The sequence below is a fragment of the Camelus dromedarius genome, chromosome 11, assembly GCF_036321535.1.
Source record: "Camelus dromedarius isolate mCamDro1 chromosome 11, mCamDro1.pat, whole genome shotgun sequence".
NCBI lineage: Eukaryota > Metazoa > Chordata > Mammalia > Artiodactyla > Camelidae > Camelus > Camelus dromedarius.
The window spans coordinates 69,294,841-69,318,167 of record NC_087446.1 but is presented as its reverse complement, the minus strand read 5'-3'; the positions used below and the strand labels follow the sequence as shown (position 1 = coordinate 69,318,167).

Below are 23,327 nucleotides of genomic sequence, written 5' to 3'. Positions count from 1 at the left end.
TTCTACCACACATACAAAGAAGAACTCATACCAGTCCTTCTCAAACTCTTCCAGAAGATTGAAAAGAAGGAATATTCCCAAACTCATTCTATGAAGCCACTATTACCCTGATACCAAAACCAGGCAAACACACCACCAAAAAAGAGAATTACAGACTAATATCACTGATGAACACAGATGAAAAAAGTCCTTACCAAAATACTAGTAAATAAAATCCAACAGCACATAAAAAAGATAATACATCATGCTCAAGTGGGATTCATCTCAGGGACACAAGGGTGGTTCAACATATGAAAATCAATCAATGTAATACTTCACATCAACAAGAGAAAGGACAAAAACCACATGATCATCTCAATAGATGCAGAAAACTTTGATAAAATTCAACACCCATTTATGATAAAAATTCTCACCAAAGTGGGTATTGAGGGAACATATCTCAACATCATAAAAGCTATAGATCACAAACCTACAGCCAGCATAACACTCAACGATGAAAACCTCAAAAGATTCCCACTAAAATCTGGGACAACTCAAGGATGCCCACTATCACCACTCCTATTCAACATAGACTTGGAAGTCCTGGCCACAGCAATCAGGCAAGTAACAGAAGTAAAAGGGGTCTAAATTGGAAAAGAAGAGGTAAAAGTGTCACTATATGCAGATGACACGACAATATATATAGAAAACCATAAAAGGTCCACACAAAAACTACCAGAGCTGATCGAAGAATATAGCAAAGTAGCAGGTTACAAGATTAATGTTCAAAAATCAGTTGCATTTCTTTACACAAATGATGAGTCAACAGAAAAAGAAAGTAAAGAAACAATCCCCTTTAAAATAGCACCCAAAATAATAAAATATCTAGGAATAAATCTAACCACAGACGTGAGAGAATTATACACAGAAAAATATAAACCATTGGTGAAGGAAATTAAAGAAGACTTTAAAAAATGGAAAGGTATCCCAAGATCTTGGATTGCAAGAATCAATATTGTTAAAATGGTCACACTGCCCAAGGCAATCTACAGATTTAATGCAATCCCTACCAAATTATCCTGGACATATTCCATAGAACTAGAACAAATCACAATAAAATTTATATGGAACCATCAAAGACATAGAATTTCCAGGGAATAACTTAAGAAAAAAAGAAAGAGGCTGGAAAAATAACTGTCCCAGACTTGAGACAATACTATAGAGTTACAGTCGTCAAGACAGCATGGTATTAGTACAAAAACAGACATACAGCCAAATGGAACAGAATAGAGGGCCCAGAAATGAGCCCAAATACTTTTGGTCAACTAATATTCAACAAAGGAGGCAAGAATATACAATGGAATAAAGATAGTCTCTTCAGCAAGATAAACATAAGACAAGATGCAATAAACCTCCTAGGAGAAAATACAGGCAAAATATCTGACATACATCTCAGAAATCTTCCCCTAGGGCAGTCTACCCAAGCAATAGAAATAAAAGCAAGAATAAACAAATGGGACCTAATGAAACTTACAAACTTCTGCACAGCAAAGGACACCTTAAGTAAAACAAAAAGACAACCTACAGAATGGGAGAACATTTTTGCAAATGAAACTAACAAAGGCTTGATCTCCAGAATATATAAGCAGCTCATATGACTTACTGAGAAACAACCAAATAACCCAATCCAAACATGGGCAGAAGACCAAAACAAGCAATTCTCCAAGGAAGATATACAAATGATCAATGGGCACATGAAAAATGCTCAATATCACTAATTATCAGAGAAATGCAAATCAAAAGTACAATGAGGTATCACCTCAAACCAGTCAGAATGGCCATCATTCAATAATCCACAAATGACATATGCTAGAGAGGCTGTGACAAAGGGAAACCTCTGACACTTCTGGTGGGAATGCAGTTTGGTGCAGCCACTGTGGAATAGGTATTGAGTTTCCTCAAAAGACTAGGAATATAATTGCCATATGACACAGGAATCCCACTCCTGTGCATATATCCTGAAGGAACCCTACTTCAGGATGACAGCTGCACCCCAATATACATAGCAGCACTATTTACAATAGCCAAGACATGGAGATAGATTAAACGTCCATCAACGGATGACTGGCTAAAGAAGTGGTATATTTATACAATGGAAAACTACTCGGCTATAAAAACTGACAATATAGGGCCATTTGCAGCAACGTGGATGCTCCTGGAGAATGTCATTCTAAGTTAAGTAAGCACCGTAACAAGGAATAAAGAGAAGTTACCTCTAAGTACAGTTATTTTGATTAAAATATACATACAGAAAGCAAGTCACCCCCACGACTGCTGCCAGGAGGAGCATCTGAATGTAATAGCCCAGCCCAAGCAAAGTAGATTCCGACCTTCTCTCCGTAGAATTTCCTGCAGAAAGACAGAAGGTAGTTTCAGAAGAAACACATATTCACTCTGTAGCTTCATCCTCATGTTAATTTCTTTTTTCTTTGTTTTTTGGTGGGGCATAATTAGGTTTATTTATTTGTTTTTTAAATGGAGGCATTGGGGATTGAACCCAGTACCTCATGCATGCTAGGCATTCACTCTACCACTGAGTTATACCCTCCTTCCATCATACTAATTTCTGATTCTAAATCAAGGGGGCTTTAAGTTTAAACCTCTGACTCAATTCACACTTAAAACATATGCGTTTTCACAGCAGCCCCCAAATTCTACCGTGAAATAAGAAGTATTTTACGTATCATAGAAATACAGATCACTGGTTCACCTGCTGAAAAGAGATAAATGAGAACAGAGCAAAGGAGGGGACGAGGCCGACTCCGGAGCAGATGCAGGGGATCATCACCACTCACTGGACAGTCTGGCACATTCAACAAATCCCACCAAAGATCATTCTTAACAGGCTTGACACAAGTGGACTTCAACTACTGGCTCAGTCATCTGCGTCTGCCTTATCTCGGGAACTTCCCTGGAGCAAATGCAACGTAAACCACAGATAATAAGGAAATGGCTGATAATGATAACAACTGGGAGTGCAATGTCTCTCTGACAAAATATTTATAAAACTCATGTGGGAATGGGAGAGGGCAGGAGGGATGTAGCTGAGTAAGGAACTGCCCTGTATTCTTTGTATCTAGCACGTCGGCTGTTCCTAGGTTTCAAAAACCCTTCAATGTTACTCAGTTAATCTGGAGTAGACGGAACAGGCCAGGGAGGCAAGATTAGAAGAAAGGAGGCAGGGCACGAAGCGGTGTCATGCTGGTCCTGAAAGGGAGACAGACACAGACAGGCAGACACAGAGGGCTTAGGGATGAGGCGGAACAATGTGGCGGCGGCTCAGGTGTGTTTGCTGCTGCTGATACTTCCCTCAGCTGGAGCACTGCTGACGCGGCAGTGCTGGGTAAATCCTGTGACTTTCCTCAGCTCTGAGTTCTCTCGGAAGCTTCCGGCTCAGTCTGGAGCTGAGATGAGCTCCGAGGGCCTAGCCTAGGGGGGACTCAGCTCTGAGAACAGCCTGGAGTCCTGAGAAACTTCACGCAGGAACCCCTAGGGCTGGACCAGCGCTCACAGGGCTGCTGTGAGACCAGCTCCATCGTCAGAGACCTGGGCGTGGACCATTCCATGGGGAAAATGGCTGAGCCCGATGCCAAATCAGATAGGAGGGACAAATTGTGTTCATTCTCATGTGACTGGTCTTTGTGGCCTGGCTCACAGATGGCAGGCTCAGGATGGTGTCTGGCAGAGAAAACCCTGGCAATGGGTTTGAGATGTCTTGGACTCTTTCTTGTTAAGCTTTTTGTAATACATTCTTATCAACTGTCCATCCTGAAAATGCCACATTCAAAACTGAAAGAATGTTAGAAGTTGCTTGCTCCAACTGGCCAATGGTAAACACACCCTGCTACAGTTAGAGAGCTGGTCAGGCAGCCTCTGCCTGCATATTTACAATGACGGAGAGTTCATTACTTCCAAAGGTTACATGTCGGCAAGAATGTCAGAAAGAATTTTTGAACCTTAAACAGATGTCTGCCCCCTAGTCCTTGCTGAAAGGCTAGAAATAATGAGGATCCCTTCAAATGCAGTTTTGTCTGATTGTTATCTCTCTCTGTCAAAAACACCCCAATTCTTAACATCAATTTTTCAAAATTCAGCTTTGATTTCTTTTTATCAAACTTATACCATACATTCATTAAAGAGTCAAACAGTTCTCGAACACCGATTGTAAAAAGGAGCAGTTCCCAACAACCACCCCATTTCCTGGTCAGAAGCAACAATGTTCAGCTCCTACTGCTGACTCTTGGAATAAAAACTCCCTATTTCTGACTAATATCCTTGTAACACAGCCTACTGACTTTTTCAGCTTTATGTATCACCTATTTAACTTTCTATTTTGGAAAATGAATATTAAGCTCTCTTTCAAACCACATCTCCTCTACACACTCAAACCTTCATTCTTCCAACCTTTTGATACAAATACATTATAATTTTGATCAGCTCAGTATCCTTGCTTTACATTATTAGGACTCTGTACAGACTGTTCACAGCTGTAGCAAGTTGTCTGCTAGGCTTACTTTTTTATTCCCTACTTTGTTTTTCCTGGAGTTAATAATTGTCTTGGTGGTTCATAGCTTAGATTTCTCTGCACTTAACAATTCAACCCCATACCTTCTCCTAATGAATAACTTTCTCAATACTTTCCAATTCATTGTCTACAAATTTCATCTCCTTGAATAAATCTCTTCAGATCTCCTTCAACCTGGATTAACGACATGCTAGTCTTGTCACAGAGCTCAAGGGGCCACTAGTGGGAAGCAACAAGGGAATACATGGACCAGGAGAAGGGAACAGATCAACATAATTTCCTTCACAAAACATACTTAAAATAGTGGGAAAATTGTTTTCTTTACAAACACAAACACACACACCAACCCCAAAATCCCATAAAGAATGATTAAATAGCCATCAAACCCATTGCCCTGCCATCAAATTCTGTATAACATAAAACAAAAATAACAGAAGGAATATATCATATAAATATGAATCTCAAGGGGGATGGGGTACACTCAGTGGCAGAGTGTGTGCTCAGCAAGCATAAGGTCCTAGATTCAATCTTCAGTACCTCCATTAGAAAAAAACATTAGAAACAATAGAAAAATGTATCAACTTTAAATATTTACAAATATATAAACTTCCTCTTTTAAAACTGTTCTACAGGATAATCCGGGTTAATGAGAAAGTGCCTCTTCATGACTGTGATCCTGCTGATAATTGTGGGAGGAAATTAGAGTATGACCACATGAAATAAAATCCCTTATGAAATAATGATCCCGGGTGACAATCATTATTGGCTGCTGTCATCACAAAAAAGAGAGTCAACTGGACATTATGTACCTTATGACAGGAGTACAAAACTTCATATAACAAATATTCTTGCACAAATTTGTACCTCGTTCAGATCAAGCTTTTAGGGGAGGATCAAATCACTTAGCTAAAGCCAATACATAGGATGGAGAAATAAGTCTAACCACAGGGGAGAATGAAATCAACCAAACAGGAAATAGAGAAATCCCTCAGCAATTTCAAGGAAAATGAGAAACAGGAAAATTATAGATTAGAACCCACTTGAGAGATATGCTAGCTGCAATGTGTGAACTTAGTCTGGATCCTGATTTCAACCCCAAAACTGCTTAAAAGTGTATTTTTGTGACAATCAGGGAATTATTTTGTAACCCTAAAAAAATTGAATATTCCAATTGTATTTGAAAGAGACCTTGTCATTTCACTAATGAAAGGTTAAGCTACGTAGGATTGCCTTCAAAATGATCCCGAAGTGGGGGAGGGGAAGAGGTGGAGATGAAAGTTGCAACAACAGTGACTCTGAGTTGATAATTCTGGAGATGGGTGACTGATACAGACAGGCTGGCTGTGCTGTTCTCTCTACTTCTGTACGTGTTTGAATCTTTCCATAAAATGTGAAACAAACAAAAAGACTTCAGTGATTTAAAACCCTCACTTGGAAGGTTAAGAGGTTTGCCCAAGTAGGTGGGCATCTGAATGGGGCACTGAGATTAGGAAGATCAGGCACCTGGCTCCAGGCCGACCTGGGGCTACCTTGACCCTTCTCTTCTCCTCACCATCCACAGCCAGCCCATAACTGCATCCTGTCAGCTCCACTCCCCAAACGCATTCTCCCTGGCTCCCACCATCTCTCATCTGGCCCACTCCAAGAGCCTCCGACCAGGCCTCCCTGCTTCCTGGGTCCCTGCAATTCATTCTCCACATTATCTTTGCAAATTGTGAGAGAAAATTACCTTAGTGCTTAAACTATCATGACTGCTTCTCACTGCACTTAGAGTCTACACTACTTTCCGTGCTCCTGATGCCCTTCTAAACCTCGCGTCTCATCACTCTCACCAGCGTTGGCTCCAGTATCTCCTCAAACCTGCTGAGCACATTTGTGCCTCGGGGCAATGGACAAGCTGCCTCTATTCCTGGGGTGACTTATCCCAGATCCTCAAAGACCAGCCTCCTTATCACCATCTCAGCTCACATGTAACCTTCTCAAAGATAGCTTTCTTGACTCCATTTCCCCCAAGTCTCCCATCTCAACACTGTATTATTTCCTTCATTTCAATCTGAAATTGTTTCCTTATTAGCCCGATTATTTTTGTTTGCTCAGTTTTTCTTGGCCTCCCTCCTCCCAGCAGCCTTGCACAAACAGCATAAGCTCCCGGGGAGCAGCCGGCGCTGATGCTCTGAGAATACACATGCTGAGCGCGACATTACAGTCACGTGGTGTAGTGAAACGGTGTCGAACAGCAGATAGAGCTAAGCAGTGAGAATACTTCTCTTATTTTATAATTTAAGTGAAACCTAACATTTACTCCTGTTTAATGAAGAATTTGGTAGGTCTTTGTTCCCAGTTCCTGGACGGCAACCCCTAAAGCCTTGAAATTTCCCAAGATAGGAGTGTCTTTACTATTCGTGGTGGACCCTTGGATGGCTTGTGTTCATGAGATAACTCAGGATGGGGACTGGCCAGCCAGAGACACCAACCATGTGATTAGAGGAGTGGGGCTTTGAGCTTTGTGACAAGTGACTGACCATCAGGAGAGGTAGGGGCTCAAATGTTAGGGCTTTGACTTACAGTTAGTGTTTGGGGTAGCCATGTCAGTAGTGACCTAATAAATCATGTCTTTGTAATAAAGTCTCCAGTAAAAACTTGGGGCAACAAAGCTCAGAGCTCCTGTGAGCTTCCTGGTTGGTAACACTCTTGGAGGACTGTCACACTTAGAAGCCATGAGGGCAACCCTGAGCCCTTCCCACTGGAGTGCTCTCCACAACAGCTCACCTGATGAGATCTAAGGGCTGCTTCTTGTCTATGCTTCGAGGAGGAGCACATTCCCTGTACAGAAAGCCCTGTTCGCTGGGGCAGCTGAGGTCCTCTGATGGAGGCTGAAGTTGCACTGGGAAGCAGAAGCAAACAGGTGAGCGTCACTGTCACCACGTGTTCACATGTTCTGCTAATAAAATGTGGTGCTAACACTTTGTGGTCATTTGTAAATAAGGGGCCCTCCTTTGCTAGAAGGGATGGAGGTACCATATAATTTTTCATAATTCTCACCAAGGATTAATACTAACCCCTTGAGGGTCATTTGCAAACGTGGCTGGAAAGGAACACTTGGATGTTACAGTCCTGGGACCACCGTGGGTACCTGGTGAGGGCCTTGCAGATGCTTAATGTCCTACTACCGGGCCAGTCTTCCACAGCAAAAAAAAACTACGCCACCCAAGTGCCCAAACTGCTTCAGTGGAGGCAGCAGCCCCCTCCTTGGACACCCAGAGGAACCTGGACTCTGGCTGTTTAGGGGCAGGGTCAATTCTAAAACCCAGGCTTTTTTGTCCCCACAATTCAGTAGTTATTCGGTGACAGCACATGGAATATAAACAATAAAGAAACTTGACATGATGTTATATATTTAGCTTACTCAAGAAACAAAATTTAAATCCAGTCATTCTCCTTCCCACCTGACCTACTTTCCTTTCTCCTGTACTAGAACCAGATTATTACCCACCCAGTCTTAGCATGGGTCCTGACTCCACTTACCTCCCTCCCAAACACCACATGAGATGATTCCTCAGCCTGGATGTGGAACCAGCAATTACAACAGGCTTTAGTGGAAAAGAAATGGTTGTGTGCAGATGCCAACTAAACACTGTAGAATCCTGGTGTCCCACATTAGTAATCATGACAGCTGTTTGCAAGTGTCCCCAAAGTTCATTTCAGACTCTCACTGCTAATTTTGCTGGGATATAAATATAAAACATGTGGACTGCTGGGCTGGACTGCTATGCTGAGTCTCTGATCCAGGAAGCTCAGTGTCTGCTCCCTGCAACCAGCTCCCTGTTCTGTTCATGCATGTGCATCAAGCAGCTGTTTAGTGTCCATTTTAGTATCTTAGACAGTGCATTTCAGTATGGTCTTCATCCACAAATACGTGTACCACACAGTAGTAATGATCAATCTCAGTCTTTGCTTTCTTTTGTCTTAGAGAGTCAGATAAACGGATAGCAAGGTAACAAAGTCATAGAGCGCTATAATATAGTATTTCCTTTATTTCAATGACAGGATTTATTTAAAGAGCTTAGATATAACATCTTTGCATTTATGGCATCATTTAGCGTCTGAAGCTCTTACATTTTACAAACTTCATTTCATGCGAGATGTTGTCAGTTAGAGAAGTGCTTCTGAATTTGAGGGGTTGCTGTCATCTCAGATGGAGTCCCTAAAAAATGTCAAAACTCTGCAGTATTGTCATCATGACAAGAACTCAGACAGATGAAATTTGGAAAGCCCTGTGATTTACTAGTGCACAGACAGAAAATGGTATTTCAGAGGGAAAAAGCCTGAATTACAGAAAATGATAAATGAAATGGTCTAACATGCATTTCCCTTACAAAGAACTAATACTTCTTTGGTTGATAATAACATCTGTCAGTAATTATGAAAAGAGCTGGCAAATGCATAGTACTTACTATTAGCCAGGGCTGTTCTAAAATTCAAGCAGATTCATTAATCCCCATAGCATCTCTACGAGGTGGGTACTATTATTATCCCCATTTTATTGATGAGGAACTTGATAAACACAGAGGCTAAATGACTTTTACAAGGTAGACAGCGAGAAACCAGCACAAGTGTTCCAGCCTGAGTCTATGCTCTTGGCCACTTCTACATTTTATTTTTTTTTTTTGGTGGCAGGGAGATAATAAAGTAATTCTGGTGGGGGGTGGGGAGGTAATTAGGGTTATTTGTCTATTTTAGAGGAGGTGTTGGGGGCTGAACCCAGGACTTTATGCGTGCTAAGCATGCCCCCCATCACTTGAGCTGTACCCTCACCTCTCGAGTCTATGCTCTTAGCTGCTAATCCACACTGCCCCACATGGTAACTCTGGGGGAACTACAGTTCATTCATTCACCCACTTGTTAAACTCAGCCTTCCTGGTGCCTGGGATTCAGCAGTGAACAAGACAACATGGTTCCTGCCCTAAATGGGCTTGTCGACTCCTGACATATTATCTTCATTTTACCCAGGAAGTAACAAGGTCAAGAAGACTCACCTTTTCCTGTTAACACCGGAGGATACATGAAGTGCTTTATTTCATTTCTGCCATTTGACTTACACCATGGGAAGGGAAAGCTGCCTTGCAGATCCCGGAGCTCACAAGCCAGTTAATCCTGAATTTTTTTTTAAAACTGTCCCTTACTTGATACTTGATCTGAGAAAGGATGAAGTAAACCTAAATAGATTCTAAGAAAGCGTGTGGTTTATACAGGGTAAATAACCAGCCACTGTTTACTATCCTAACAGGAATCTGTAGGCATATTTCTTTTCTTTCTCTTTTTTCATTTTTATGGGCAGCTTTTAAAAACCAAACCAAACCAACAAAACCAAATCACTTATAATTCAACAGCAGGTTCTAAATCACCCCCAAGACAGCAGCTAAACTCGGTTTAGACTTACAGTGAGGCTCCTGGTGGTTGGATTGATGAATGTATCTCTATCCTGAATATAAAAGTCGTTCACGCAGCTCTTCTCAAATAGGGCAATGAAAAACTCTTGTTCCGGTTGTTGATACTTTCATCCACTTGGAGGACTTTCATAAAACAGCTGAAGGTATCAAAGGCTGAGGACACGGTTTTCAGATGATTGGGATTCAGAGGCAATTTTATGTACAGTATCTCAGCGTATGTACAGAGCACCTCCCACAGGGTGTGTACATTTGCAAATACAAGCTTGTCATCCAAAACCTATATTGGGAGAATGAAAACACAAACCAGGAAACTATTTTCACATTTTTAGTACACAGATTTTTCTTACATTGCTGGTAGTTAAAGCACTTGTGCAAACACACACAGATATGACACTGGTAAAAGTGAAGATATAATGAAAATAGATTTGCAAACCATCATACATTTTTGCCTTAAAGTTAATTTCTTTGTTGAAATTACTGAAAAGTTATTTAAAATCCTTACAATTCATTCATAAAATAACCAATGTTTTAGATGAAGAAAAGTAAACTTGTTAACTTTTAGTCCAAATTAGTAACTAAAAATAGAAACACGAAAAAATTCTTTGCAGGGGCATTGTAATGACAATTTTTTAAATTTCTTAAACCTAGGACTATTTACATATCTGTTCAATATAATGTTAAACAGCCATTAAAAGGGATTTAAAAGAATTATATTTATTAATATGGAATATATAATAAAAGGAAAAAGAAAAAAATGTGAAATAATAATTTTCATTTTTGGAAGGGAAAAATATCTACATTTGAACAAAAAAAGTTTAGAAGGATTTTAAGATTCTTTATGTATAACTAAGGTACAGATGATTTTTAATTCCACTGTTTTTAATTCCATTGGATTTTAATTCCAATGTTCTTTCATTTTCAATTTTGGGGGAAATTTTTATAATAAAAAAACTCTAAAATTGTTCTTGCATAAATACATTAATAGATATATTTATGACTACATTCTCTGGCTATTAAAAAAGATCTCCTAGCTTTGGATCTGAAACATACATTCCATAATGCAGATTCTGACTGACTCGCCTCCCAGTCCAGAGCGAAGGCACGGCTAGGGTGACATGTTTCAAATATCATTCCAGGGAACATGCAGGCTCCCAGCCAACGGCTGCAAAGGGACTGACACTGATCTGCTTGCTCCCAGCTGCAGACCATCACAGATGAGTTTAGATTCATAGGCTCAAGTTTTCTCTGTCAAAAGAAATCAGAAAATGTTAGGCTTTTACTTTCACCAAGGGAACAAGAAGTTGTTTGATTTCCTTTTATTAAAAAGAAAACAACAAACCAATTTGAACCTGAAGAAAAGACATTTGCTCAAAATACCACAGTAGCAATGAAGGTGCTCTGGCTGGCAGGGACTTGTTGGATTCCTGTGAGTGCTGGACTCCTCACATGGAATTCCCTTGGCACTCCAGAAGGCCTGTGGTTGTCCCCATGGGTTTGTGGCCATATGTGGTGCACAAAAGTCTCTGGCTTTGCCACAATTTCAAAGCCTTTTTTGGCTTATGAAAGGCTTTGCACTCAAATGGAGTTTTCTTGAGTCCACTCACTGATGTCATTCACCAGAGTTATAGTCCAGATCTGACATTCTAGACTCTTAAAATCTTGCAGACATTCAAATGGTTCAGGTTTGGATGTGTATTCACCTCTGCAGGCCTGGACCAAATTCCATAAAGCCACCCGGACAAGTTCAGCAAAATGCAAAGACATTTTTCTTTCTGCAAGACTGAAATGTCTGTGAAGCTATAAAAACTTCTGCATCTACAAAAATAGGGAACCAACTCATCAATAACATATCTATCCATAATGCATGGACATTTGAAAAAATACTGTATTTACTCCTATTAAATTCTATCTGGCTTTTGCCAAATTGTGTCCTAAACTGTAAGGAAAGTATATAAATGTAGAGAATTTTTGACCTTTTAAGAGAAAAAGGAACCCTCCTACTCGGTTGGTGGGAATGTAAATGTTGCAGCCACCATGGAGGACAGTATAGAGTTTCCTTAAAAAACTGAAAATATACTTCCGTGTGATCCAGCAATCCCATTCATGGGTATATGTCTGGAGAAAAATATAATTCAAAAAGACACATGCACCCCAGTGTTCACAGCAGCACTATTTACAATAGCCAACACACTGAAACAACCCAAATGTTCACTGGCAGATGACTGGATAAAGAAGTTGTGGTATATTATATATATATGTATATTTACATATATACACGCATATACACACACATATATACACATGAACACACACACACAATGGAATACTGCTCAGCCATTAAAAAATTAAATAATGTCTTTTGCAATAACATGGATGGACCTACAGGGTATTATGCTAAGTGAAATATGTCAGAGAAAGAAAAACAAATATTCTATTTATTAACTTATATGTATATCTAAAAAATAAAACAAATTAATTACTATAATAAAACAGAAATAGACTCACAGGTACACAGAACAGACTGGTGGTTACCAATGGGGAGAAGGAGGAGAGGGAGGCAGGAAGGGGGTAAGGGATTGAGAGGTAAAAAGTACTATGTATAAAATGGATAGGTTATAGGGCTGTATCATACAGCACAGGGAAATATAGCCATTATTTTATGGTGACATTAAATGGAATATAATATATAAAGATGTTGAGCCTCTGTGTTGTACACCTGAAAATAATATGATGGAAATCAACTACTCAATTATAAAATACTTAATCAAAGTTTTTTTCATATTATTTGCAATAAGTTAGAAGCCAGCACTGTCAATAGAAACATAGTGCAAGTCACAATTTTCCAGTAATCCCATTTAGAAAATAAAAAGGAACAAGTGTACTTAATTCCAGGAATAATTATATTTATCCCAAAATATCCAATATACTATCATTTCAAAAGTGTGATTAACACTTTGAAAACTTATTAATAAATATTATACATTATTTTTGTTGTACAAAGTCTTGAAAATCTATTATGTATTTTCCACTTATAGAACATCTCATTTCACAATAGTCACATGTTGCTGGTGGCTACCATACTAGACAGAGCAGATTACACCATTCACACTTCTGATAAATTACCTGATCTTATTTATTTAAAAAACTTCCAGAAAAGGCTTTAGATATTCCCTATATCTAACAAAGCAACCTTGACAGGTGAGGAATATCTTCATTATAAAGTGAAAAATAAAGGTAAGAGAGCCATGGTTACATGTAAGTTAATGTAACAATTCCTTCTTAATTCATTCAGGACTTTACAATCTTTCTTCATATTCCAAGGATTCACTGTCACTGTGCAATTTTTTTCACTATAATCATCTTTGGAATTGAGAGGCTTCTGATGACCCTGCTTTGTGCATCTGTACATAAAAGAAAATAACAAAACAGAGAAAAAGACCTTATTAAAGATAATTTAGGGGGGTATAGCTCAAGTGAAAGATCATATTCTTAGCATGCACAAGGGCCTGGGTTCAATCCCCAGAACTTCTTACAAAAATAAAATAAATAAAAACATAATTACCACCCTCTGCAAAAAATTAATTAATTACTTTAATTAAAATTTAAAAAAAGATAATTTAGAGAAGCCTTATCAGGCTACAAGAGCTACAATGAATGCCCCTCCCCCATTAATTTAGAAGAAGTTTCACAATATTTCCCAACATAAAGGCTAAAATATAATTCGGAACACTTCCTGATGGTCAGCATCATTTTAACAAAAATGTAGATAATTACCTCCCTGGTGTCAAAGCTCTGTCAGAGATGGGCACAGAAAATTTAGTAAAAATTATTTTGCAACTACCTTTGAAAGAAATGCTGAGAAATGATCTTTTCTGTTGGAAATTAGCCTGCTTTTACATTCTGCAGTAGGCATACGTGTTTACAAACCAGGCAGGAACTGGGTCATATTTTACACATACTTTAGAAACTGATTTGAATTTTGCTCTCTACCTGCAAGGCTATTTCTTAGGTAATAACATAAGCTGGCCACTATACTAAATTTTGTTTCCCTGTTTGCTTAATCCTCACAACTCTGTAAGCTGCTATTATTACACCCATATAACAGACATAGAGCTTGAGACAGAAAATAATTTGGGTAACTTGGTAAATGGTGGAGCTGGGTAATATCGCAGCCAGTCTGACACTCAAGTCCATTCTTCTCACCGATGTCTGATACTGCTGCCTACATTCAGCAATGACTCCTGATTTCATATTTAAGTGTGTCATTTCTAAAAGTGCAAAGCTATATTAGTACTGCTGTGTAAATTATTCTTTTCAGATGTGATTGCCAAAAAAACAAAAACAAATAAAATCAGGGTGCCACTGAGGGGAGGGCGAACTGCATATGGATGGACACAAGGGGACTTTATGAGGACACAGTTGCACAACTCTAGAAATAGTTAAAATGGCTGACTTGTACAATTATAATATGTGAATTGTATGGCCTGTAAATTACACCTTAATACAGCTATTAAATTAAGAAACTGAGATACCAAATTAAGACTAAAACACATATATATATATATCATACATAGTACAACAGGCAAATATCATTATTTACTGCACCATTTTCCTTCATGCAGCTTCCTTTCCTCACCTGTTAATGAAAGGATGATTCATTTTTAAAATAGCCTTTTAATTTATTCAGCAAATAATTTTTGACGCCCTACAATGTACCCAGGACTACTCTAAGCACTTGGAATAGATCAATAAACAAAACAAAAGTCCTGTCCTCACGGAGCTTGGTTGGAGTCTAGCTGGGGTGGGGGGTGGAGATGACAATACACACAACAGAGCAGCAGAGGAGGTGGCATGCTAGGAAAGAGGAACCATGGAAAAAAGTAAAAAGGGCAAAGTAAAGAGAGTTGAGGGTATAGGATGAGGGTGATGTTGTATTAAATACCAGAGCAGGGAACACTGTGAACTGAGGTTAGAATTAAGACTAGGAGGTGAGAAGTCCCAGGAGGACAGAATAACCATCACCAAGGCCAGCGTGACCTCGCATGTTCCAGAATGGGGGCACGGCTGGAGCTGCGGAGAAGGGTCAGTGCAGATCCTGTATGGCCTTGGAGGACATTGTAAGGACTGTGGCTTTTACCCGGAGTGAAATGGGGAGGCACTGCAGAAGGACGACACAATCTAACTTAGGTTTTCAAGGCTCACTTGACTGCGGGGTGAGAATAGTGCAAACGGGTCAGAGATGAAAGGTGGGAAGCTACTGAGAAGGGCTATGCAGGAGGAGAGGACAGTGGCTCAGGGCAGGGAAGCAGCAGTGGAAACAGGAGCCATGGTGAGAAGTGGCTGGGCTCTGGATATGTTTTAAAGGCAGTGTCAAACCAGATCTATTGACAGAATTCATGTGGTATGTCAGTGAAAGTCAGAATAACTCCAAGATTTTTGACCCAAGCAGCTGGAAGGATTAAGTTTCCACTAACTGAATGGGGGAGGCTGCATAAAGAACCAGTTTGGGGGGTAGGAGGACCAAGAGCTCAGTTTTTACACATGTTGGTTTTAAGATATCAGAGTTCCAAGTGAAGATGCCAAATCAGCAGAATATTATAAGAGTCCAGAGTTTGAGAGAAAAAGTCTAACGGGAGACAGAACTGTGGGAATCATGGGTCACACAGGTGGTACAGGAAGCCATGAAACCCAGGTACTCAAACATTAAGATACCCTGGCATTAACCATAGAAGTTATCCTTGAGGGCTTGCCTACTAGATGAGGATATCAGTCCTATTTCCCGACCACTCGAGTTTTAAAAAGGAACTTACAAATTAATTCGTGCAAGACACTGCCTCCAGTGTGTGGGATCAGAGCTGGAGTCAGAGAATGGGATGGTGCACGCTACTCCCTACGGCACATTGTGTGTGTGTGTGTGTGTGTGTGTGTGTACGCATATTTGTGTGAGCAGGGGGATGAGTTACACCTGTCTTAAGAAAAAGAGGTAGAAATTCAAGAAGCCGAAAGATGAAAGAACATCCAGATCTGGTAGAGGGAACAGGGGAAACACTGTGTACTGTAAGACATATCCCCATAATGCCATTTCCCACCATTCTTTTATCAGGAACACTGTTGGAACCTGGGGAATTATGTAGATACGTGTGATGTACACACACTTTCTGACTATGTAACACTAAATATCTACATATGTAGCAAGTTAATGATATTTATATCTCCTTCAAGTTTAATAACAAGTTCACAACAGAAGGAAAATAAAATATTGAGGACTGGTAGAAATATCCTTGAAGGCCTTTCAATGCTCAGAATGGAAGCAAAAGCGGCTTCACCCCACAAAGTATGTCATTAAGAGTCAAGAATGTTTTTTATTTGCTTAAGAAATTGAGAGTTACAAATTCCTGCTTTAAAGAGTTAACTTTAAGACAGATACCATACTATAAACAACATCTATACTGGTGCTTTCTTAAAGCTATTTTTAGTTCCTGCTTGTTCTGATGTACTCCAGAATCTCTGCAAAGAAAACCTATTCAAAGGCTTAAAGGAATAAAAAAAGAAATAACACCGCATTCTTTTAAGTGTTCTCTGCACTGAAAGTCATTTGCAAATGCAGCACTCTGCCACATACCTACATTTTTAACAATAAAGACTTTTGTGCAATTTTTCAATTGCTATGTGACTTTGCGTCAGTCTCTCACTCAGAAGCAGAATGGAGTACCAGAAAATGACACATCATGTCTAAAACTACAGATGTGGAATATGAACTTACACCAGGAAACAGCTAAGTGGGAGGGTAAGGTTTACCTTTTAAGTTACCGTAAGTGCAGTTACACTTTCTCCCTGCTTCCCCTGTGAAGTGAAGAACTAGTCTTTTCCAGGAAAGCTCTCATTCTGAGTACTGTTTTCTTTAAAATATTTGGAGATTCTTTTTTAAGGTTCTTTCACTTTTAAGTCTTTCCCCAAATCTACATCCCATAACAAGTGTTAAAATTATCCAATAGCCTATTGTTACAGAACATACTCTACAAAAGCTGAGGTTTCCCAGGGCTTGGATCCCACAACTCTGCTACCAGATAATCCTAAAGCCTTCCTTCCATAACTGACTCTTCTACCAATTCCCAGCTGCGGGCAAATTCGGCTTCTCAGCCCAGTTAACTTTCTAACTCTGCCTACGAACACTCTACTGCCAGTAAGGGAAATCTAAGGGAGCCAACAAAGCCCCTAGTGAGGGTTGCCTCCTTCAAACAATCAAGAGGCCATCACCAAGCAAATATTTAAACCTACTGCAAAACTTCTGAAGACATCTTACAAACAATATAGTTTATATAGATTCATACTATTTGCTCTGGAATAGTGATTTCCAATGGAGGGAACAAAGGACCACATGACCCAAGCAATTATTTAAAACTGCACATAACTATCCCTCTTCACGTGAGGATTCAGGTAAGCCTGTCTTATAGGTCTAGGTGTAACAGAATGGCAGCACCCCTAGCAGTAGTGTGAAAAGCAGCGAGGTAGACTTTTAGTGAAAGGGAGTGATGTAATAGGACCCACCGCCCACTTACCTCCCACCACAGGACAATCATCTCAGATCGAGAACAAACACTTTGGGAAACAGAGGTTGTTTATGTTTTTATGGTATCTGGTGGAAATAATGCCCTGAGTCACGTGAAGTTGTGGCTGCAAAATTGAACAGGAGACCAGACATTTTCACATTCAGGACACAAATAATCAGCCCCCGAGTGGTCACCATATCTGCTCTCCCCTTTGCCTGTTCACCCCAAAAGCTGCAGGACTCTCCTGCTTGCAGTGACACCCACCATTTCTCACAAATTCCTGCCAAGTTCACGTCAGCAGCTGGTGGTGTCAAAGTCAACATTTGTACTGCTCTGAAGTCTCTCCATTACTTTATATCCTTCTATTTTCTCTGTTGTCTTCCTAGCTACCCTTGCATTCAGAAGCTGGTTAACGCACTAACATTGACTCTGTAATCAGTCCAGGATATAGGAAGCAGAGATTCAACTGTAACCAGTCCCAGAATACTTGTCATGCCACTCTAGTGTCCCAACAAAATACTCTGGCATCCCTCATCTCACCCAAAGAACCACTGAATTACTTAGAGGTTGTAAAAGAAGAGGGTTTCTCTACTGGGAAACACTGGCTTGTGGTAGAGCCTTGATTTCAGTTTTTGCAACTAGTTACAGGCAAAAAGACATGGTCCGCAAATTTTCTTCAAGTGTTTGGAATTTAAACTTTTATTAGATACAGAGCCGGCGGACTAACCGTAATCTATGAACATATGGTCATATTATAAAATAATGTCCATGTCTGCCTTACAGCCATGTAAGAACTTGAATTACACCTGCATCCTGTAGGCCTTTAGAATTGGATGTGAAGCATCCTGTGTTAAAAACCTCCTATCCAGTCCCAGAACACCTTAAAGACAACATCACATTAATGCCACTGAATACATTAGTATAGGACTTGTATGGTTAAGTTACATCTCCAATTTCCCAGAGCTGGAAAGCAGATGCCTAGAAAGGCTGGAAAAGCCCAACTACCAAAACAGCTCAAAAGTTGAAGCAGACTCCTGCACCTCCCAGGGCGGAAGGCGGAGGGTGGAGGGGGCATTGCCAACCACACTGTCCTCCCCCAGGACGTGGCATGTGGGGAAGCAGGCAGGAGTGGGTGGCTGGGACTCAGAGGTGGAGAGGTGATGAAAGCAGGAGTGGAACTGCTCTGGTCCTAGAACAACAGAGCTGTAAAAAACTCGGCTTCAGTTCAACCCGCTTCATCTCCCACTTCCCCTCCCACCTAAGTGACAAACAGAGCACAGTCAGGCACTTTCTGCCCATGACGGTGACTACTAGCAGGAAAGGGACCAGGATAAAAGCATGTCCTACAAAAGATCAGTCTGATTTTAAAGACTGTGTTATAATCAATGAACAGCAGTGTCAGAGAGGGACACTTGTGAGGTGCTCAAAAAGGGAGGAAGAGGCTGAGGATCCATTTCCAGCACTTCCATGTCTTTTATCACTCCTATTTCTGAACTTTCCTTTGCCACGTTTTGTAGCACTGCCATCACTGGCAGGTAAAGGGGCAGCAATGGACTTGGCCGTTTGGCTGATGGGGCTACATTTCCCAGCACTGGAATGAAAAGGCACTGGAAGAGGAGCAGCTGGAAGATGTGAACCGCGGTCCTGGCCTGTGCCAAACACTAACCAGGTGACCCTGGGTTAGGCTGTTAGTCTCTCTGGGCTTCCGGCTGTTTACTTATAAAAGAAGGTTTTGTCATTGCACAAATATATCCAATATGAAATGTAACGTGAAAGTCAAACATAATGACAACTCACCTGCTTGCCTCAGGGAACTGTAAAAGCACTGAACACTATGTGAATATAAACACAGAGTTAAGAAAACTGTTGAGGTAAAGCGCTAAACTGAACATGGAGATAAAGTTTTATGGATTTTCTTGGCTTTCTTTTTTAATTGCAACACTGAATTAATAGTTATTAGCTATACTCCAAACCACCACCCCTGCGAATAAAGTAGGTTAGCACTGCCTGGATGCCTGCTATTGCCCGATGCTAAGCAGGGTGAGGGTATAAAGGAGGCTGAACAAGGGAGTCTTCTCCAGTTACCAGCTAAGTGAGGAGACACATTGGAAACCAACCGGCAATGGTACCAAGTCAGTACTCAAAGACTAGATTACAGGCTACCGATCATGAACAGTGCAGAAATACAAAGAGGAGCTAGAAGTATTTGGAGTAAATAGGGAAGAATCAATGAAGGGGATGGGGCTCCAACTAGTTCTCAGGGCAATTCTAAGCTGTTTTAACTGAGGACTGGATAGGAAAAGATTGGTGACTCCTGGATTTTAATAAGGCACAGGTTACCCTAGGAGGCTAAGTCACATAATGATTGGAACAAATAAGGTAAGGCCAAAGTGATTAAGGGTCGAGACTACCTGGCTGAGATCTGGTTGTGGTAAGTCTTTGACTTGACTCTAGATGTTGGAGGGTCAAAACTGAAGGTTGACTGAAAGGAGGGGAGAGAATATCCAAGAATTCAGCAGAAGGAAAAATTCTTGTATCAGGGATGAACGCTCTTCATCAGAGTATCAGCAATCAGAATAGACATTTGAAACCAAAAACATACAGTTCCAGAAGCCAAGAATATGTGGAGGGTGGTGAGAGAAATATAAATCAAAGACCATTCCAAGCCTTTGGGTATTCAAGACTAGAAGAATGATTATGCCACTGAATAAATGGATACGCTGCAAGAAAAATGATTATGAAATCAGCTTTAGACATGTTGAATCTGACATATGAGCTAAGAGTAGGTGTTCTCTAAGAAGCTCAAAATTCAAAACTGAAGCACAGATCTAGAGTACAGGCTTAAGATGCAGATGGACAAGACATGATAAATCTCCTAAAAGAAAACATACGCAAAACATTATCTGACATAAATCTTAGCAATGTTCTCCTAGGGCAATCTACCCAGGCAATGGAAATAAGAGAAAAAAACAAAAGGGACGTAATTAAACTCATAAATTTCTTCACAGCATAGGCAACCATAATTAAAACAAAAGGAAACAACAACCTACGAATGGGAGAAAATATTTGCAAATGATACGACTAACAAAAAAGCCTTAATTTTCAGAATATATAAACAGCTCATACAACTTAAAAACAAAAAAACAAACAACTCAATCCAAAAATAGGCAGAAGACCTAAACAAGCATTTCTCCAATGAAGACACAAATGGCCAATAGGCACATGAAAAAATACTCGATATCACTAACAAACAGAGAGATTCATATCAAAACTACAATGAGATATCAGCTCACACCAGTCAGAATGGCCATCGCTCAGAAGTTCATGAATGATAAATGCTAGAGAGGCTGTAGAGGGAAGGGTACCCTCTTACACTGCTGGTGGGAATCCAGTTTGGTGTAGTCATTATGGAAAGCATGGAAATCCCTCAAAAAACTAAAAGTATACTTACCCTATGACCCAGAAATCCCACATCTGGGTATATAACTGGAAAGAACTCCAATGTGAAAAGATACCTGCACCCCAGTATTCATAGCATCACTGTATACAGTAGCCGAGACATGGAGGCAAGCTAAATGTAGCAACAGATGACTGGATAAAGAAGTTGTGGCATATTTATAGACTGGAATATTACTCTACCATGAATAGGACAAAATAAAACCATTTGCAGCAACATGGGTGGAGCTAGAGATCGTCATTCTAAGTGAAAGCAGCCAGAAACAGAAAAATACCAAATGATATCACTCATATGTGCAATCTAAAAAAATAGAGAAAAAGACACTGTGAACTCATCTACAAAACAGAAACAGACTTGCAGACTTAGTCAACAATCTTAAGGTTACCAGGGAAAGGGGATGGCAAGGGATATATTTGGGAGTTTGAGATTTACAAATGTTAGTCACTATATATAAAAATAGATTTTAAATAAAGTTTCTTCTGTATAGCAGAGAAACCTATGTTCATTATCCAGCAATAACCTATAATGAAAAAGCCTATACAGCCACCAACTGAGGAAGCAAGAAAAGAAAGGAGAGTTAGTTATGCTGGGCTAGAGCCCACTTCCAAAATCATTGTCAGCCACTGAGGCTGCCCCGAGGGCACTGAGCACTCCTCCCAGGGACAGACTGACATGACATGCGTCCTGTGAACCTGGGGCAGCAGAGGCCGTCCACAGATCTGGCCCTGGGGGAGATGGGAGCAAGTCCACCTGATCCCCTTGAGGCAGCACCCCTCCCCGCAGACCCCGCCTCCTTACTGCACCGCTCCTGCCTCTCAGGAACCCACTGAATTGAAAACAAGTGATCCACGAACCTGGGGCAGCGGCAGGGAGATGGGCAGCGACCTGGCAGGCTGGTCGACTTGCCCCCTTCTCTCCCACGGCCTGTCCAGGGCTCGGCTTTTGCTGCTCCAGGCACGGCCCGCAGGTCAGCCTGCTTCTGGAAGGAGGGCGCGGTGTGGTCGAAGGCAGTGGCGGGTTATGGGGTCTGCCCATGAGAGCCCGTGGATTGGCTTCAAACTCCACAGCGCATGGCCTGAGATTGGCCTCTGCTGCCCCAGATTCGTGGAACTCAGGTTACAGGCCAGCCTGCTCCTGGAAGGCAGGTGCTGTGCTGTCAGGGAATGGCGGCGGCTGCGATGGCGGTACTGGGGCTGCCCTGTGAAAGCGCGGGGTTTGCGACCATTTCCCGCTGTTGCTGCAGCCATCCCAGCACACTGATCACACTGCGCCCACCTCCCAGGGGCAGCCTGACCTGTAACCTGAGTCACAAGAACCTGGGGATTTAGAGGCCGCCCCCAAGGTCAGGCCGCGGGGAAGATGGGAGCAAATCCAGGGGCTCTCATGGGGCAGCCCCCATTGCATCCGAGGCCCCGCGACCGCACCGCACCGGCCTCCCGGGAGCAGGTCATGGTCTGAGGGCCAGTCAGAGATGCTTCGGAGCCGTCCGGTGCCCTCCCACCTCCCGGGGCAGTACCTGCTCTCCTAAACCCGGGTATAAGCGGCGGCAAAAACGCGGGGTTCAGGAACTACTAATAGCGGGGTTACCACTAACCACAGCGGCGGCTGGGAACCGCCTCAGGGTCCTAACGGGACGCGCGGCCGTGACCTCACCTCCGCACCCCTCCCTGTGCGCCTCCTCAGTCGCACAGCCCAGGCGTCACCCGCCGGCTTCGAGCAGCGCGCCCCCACCAGCGCCCCCTTAACTGCCCGGCAGCGGCAGCCAAACCAAGGGCAAGCGGCGGCCCAGACCCCAGGCCGTGTTCCTCTTCCAGGAGCTGGTCCAGGAGCAACCGGCTGCCGCCAGCTTCCACTCGTTCTGGGCGGGTTCCGGCGTCCGCGCATCTGTCCGTCAGCGCGTGCGCGCCCCTACTCCTCCTCCTCCCTCCTGCAGCGCAAACTGCTCGGATGGGTCTCCTGCTTTACCAGACCTGGCCACTGGGGCCGGGAGGAGCCAGGTGGTGCCCCTCCTGCTCGTCCCGCCGGGTCTCCATCCCCAGAGCCTTCACCCCGCCACCGACTGTGTCCTGGCACTGAACTAGAACCACGACTGCCCTGGGCCAGGCCACACCCCACCAGCCCCACTTCCCCTGCTCACCTTCCCCTCCCTGTTACTACCCTCCCACCCCTGGCCAGGCCCAGTCTCCCACCAGACCTTAAAGACAGGGCTTCTTCTCCTCACACCGAGGTCTGTGCCCTGACACTCCGTCCTGCTTGGTCCTAACCTATGGCCCCTACACCCTCATGCCTCACCACAGGACCCCCAA

The 23,327-nt window shown here is 41.9% G+C and overlaps 2 long non-coding RNA genes across 5 annotated transcripts in view; both read right to left on the bottom strand.

Annotated features, from left to right (window-relative positions):
- The window catches only part of LOC135322432 (uncharacterized), a 39,599-nt gene extending 32,203 nt beyond the window's left edge, over positions 1–7,396 (bottom strand). For both annotated transcript variants that reach the window (XR_010383012.1, XR_010383013.1), the window contains exons 1-2: positions 7,334–7,396; positions 2,289–2,388 (exon numbers count right to left, since the gene is read on the bottom strand). This is a non-coding gene — a long non-coding RNA (uncharacterized LOC135322432). The remainder of the gene's footprint in view (positions 1–2,288; positions 2,389–7,333) is intronic.
- Positions 7,397–8,088: 692 nt separating this feature from the next.
- On the bottom strand, positions 8,089–21,942 carry LOC135322431 (uncharacterized). 3 transcript variants are annotated; one of them, XR_010383009.1, is made up of 3 exons: positions 21,876–21,942; positions 11,065–11,259; positions 8,089–10,291 (listed from the first exon to the last, which is right to left on the bottom strand). It is a non-coding gene; the product is annotated as an uncharacterized LOC135322431 (long non-coding RNA). The 3 variants fall into 3 exon arrangements; XR_010383010.1 differs by lacking the exon at positions 21,876–21,942 and adding an exon at positions 13,268–14,299; XR_010383011.1 differs by lacking the exon at positions 21,876–21,942 and adding an exon at positions 11,354–12,807.
- Between the last annotated feature and the right edge of the window lie 1,385 nt (positions 21,943–23,327).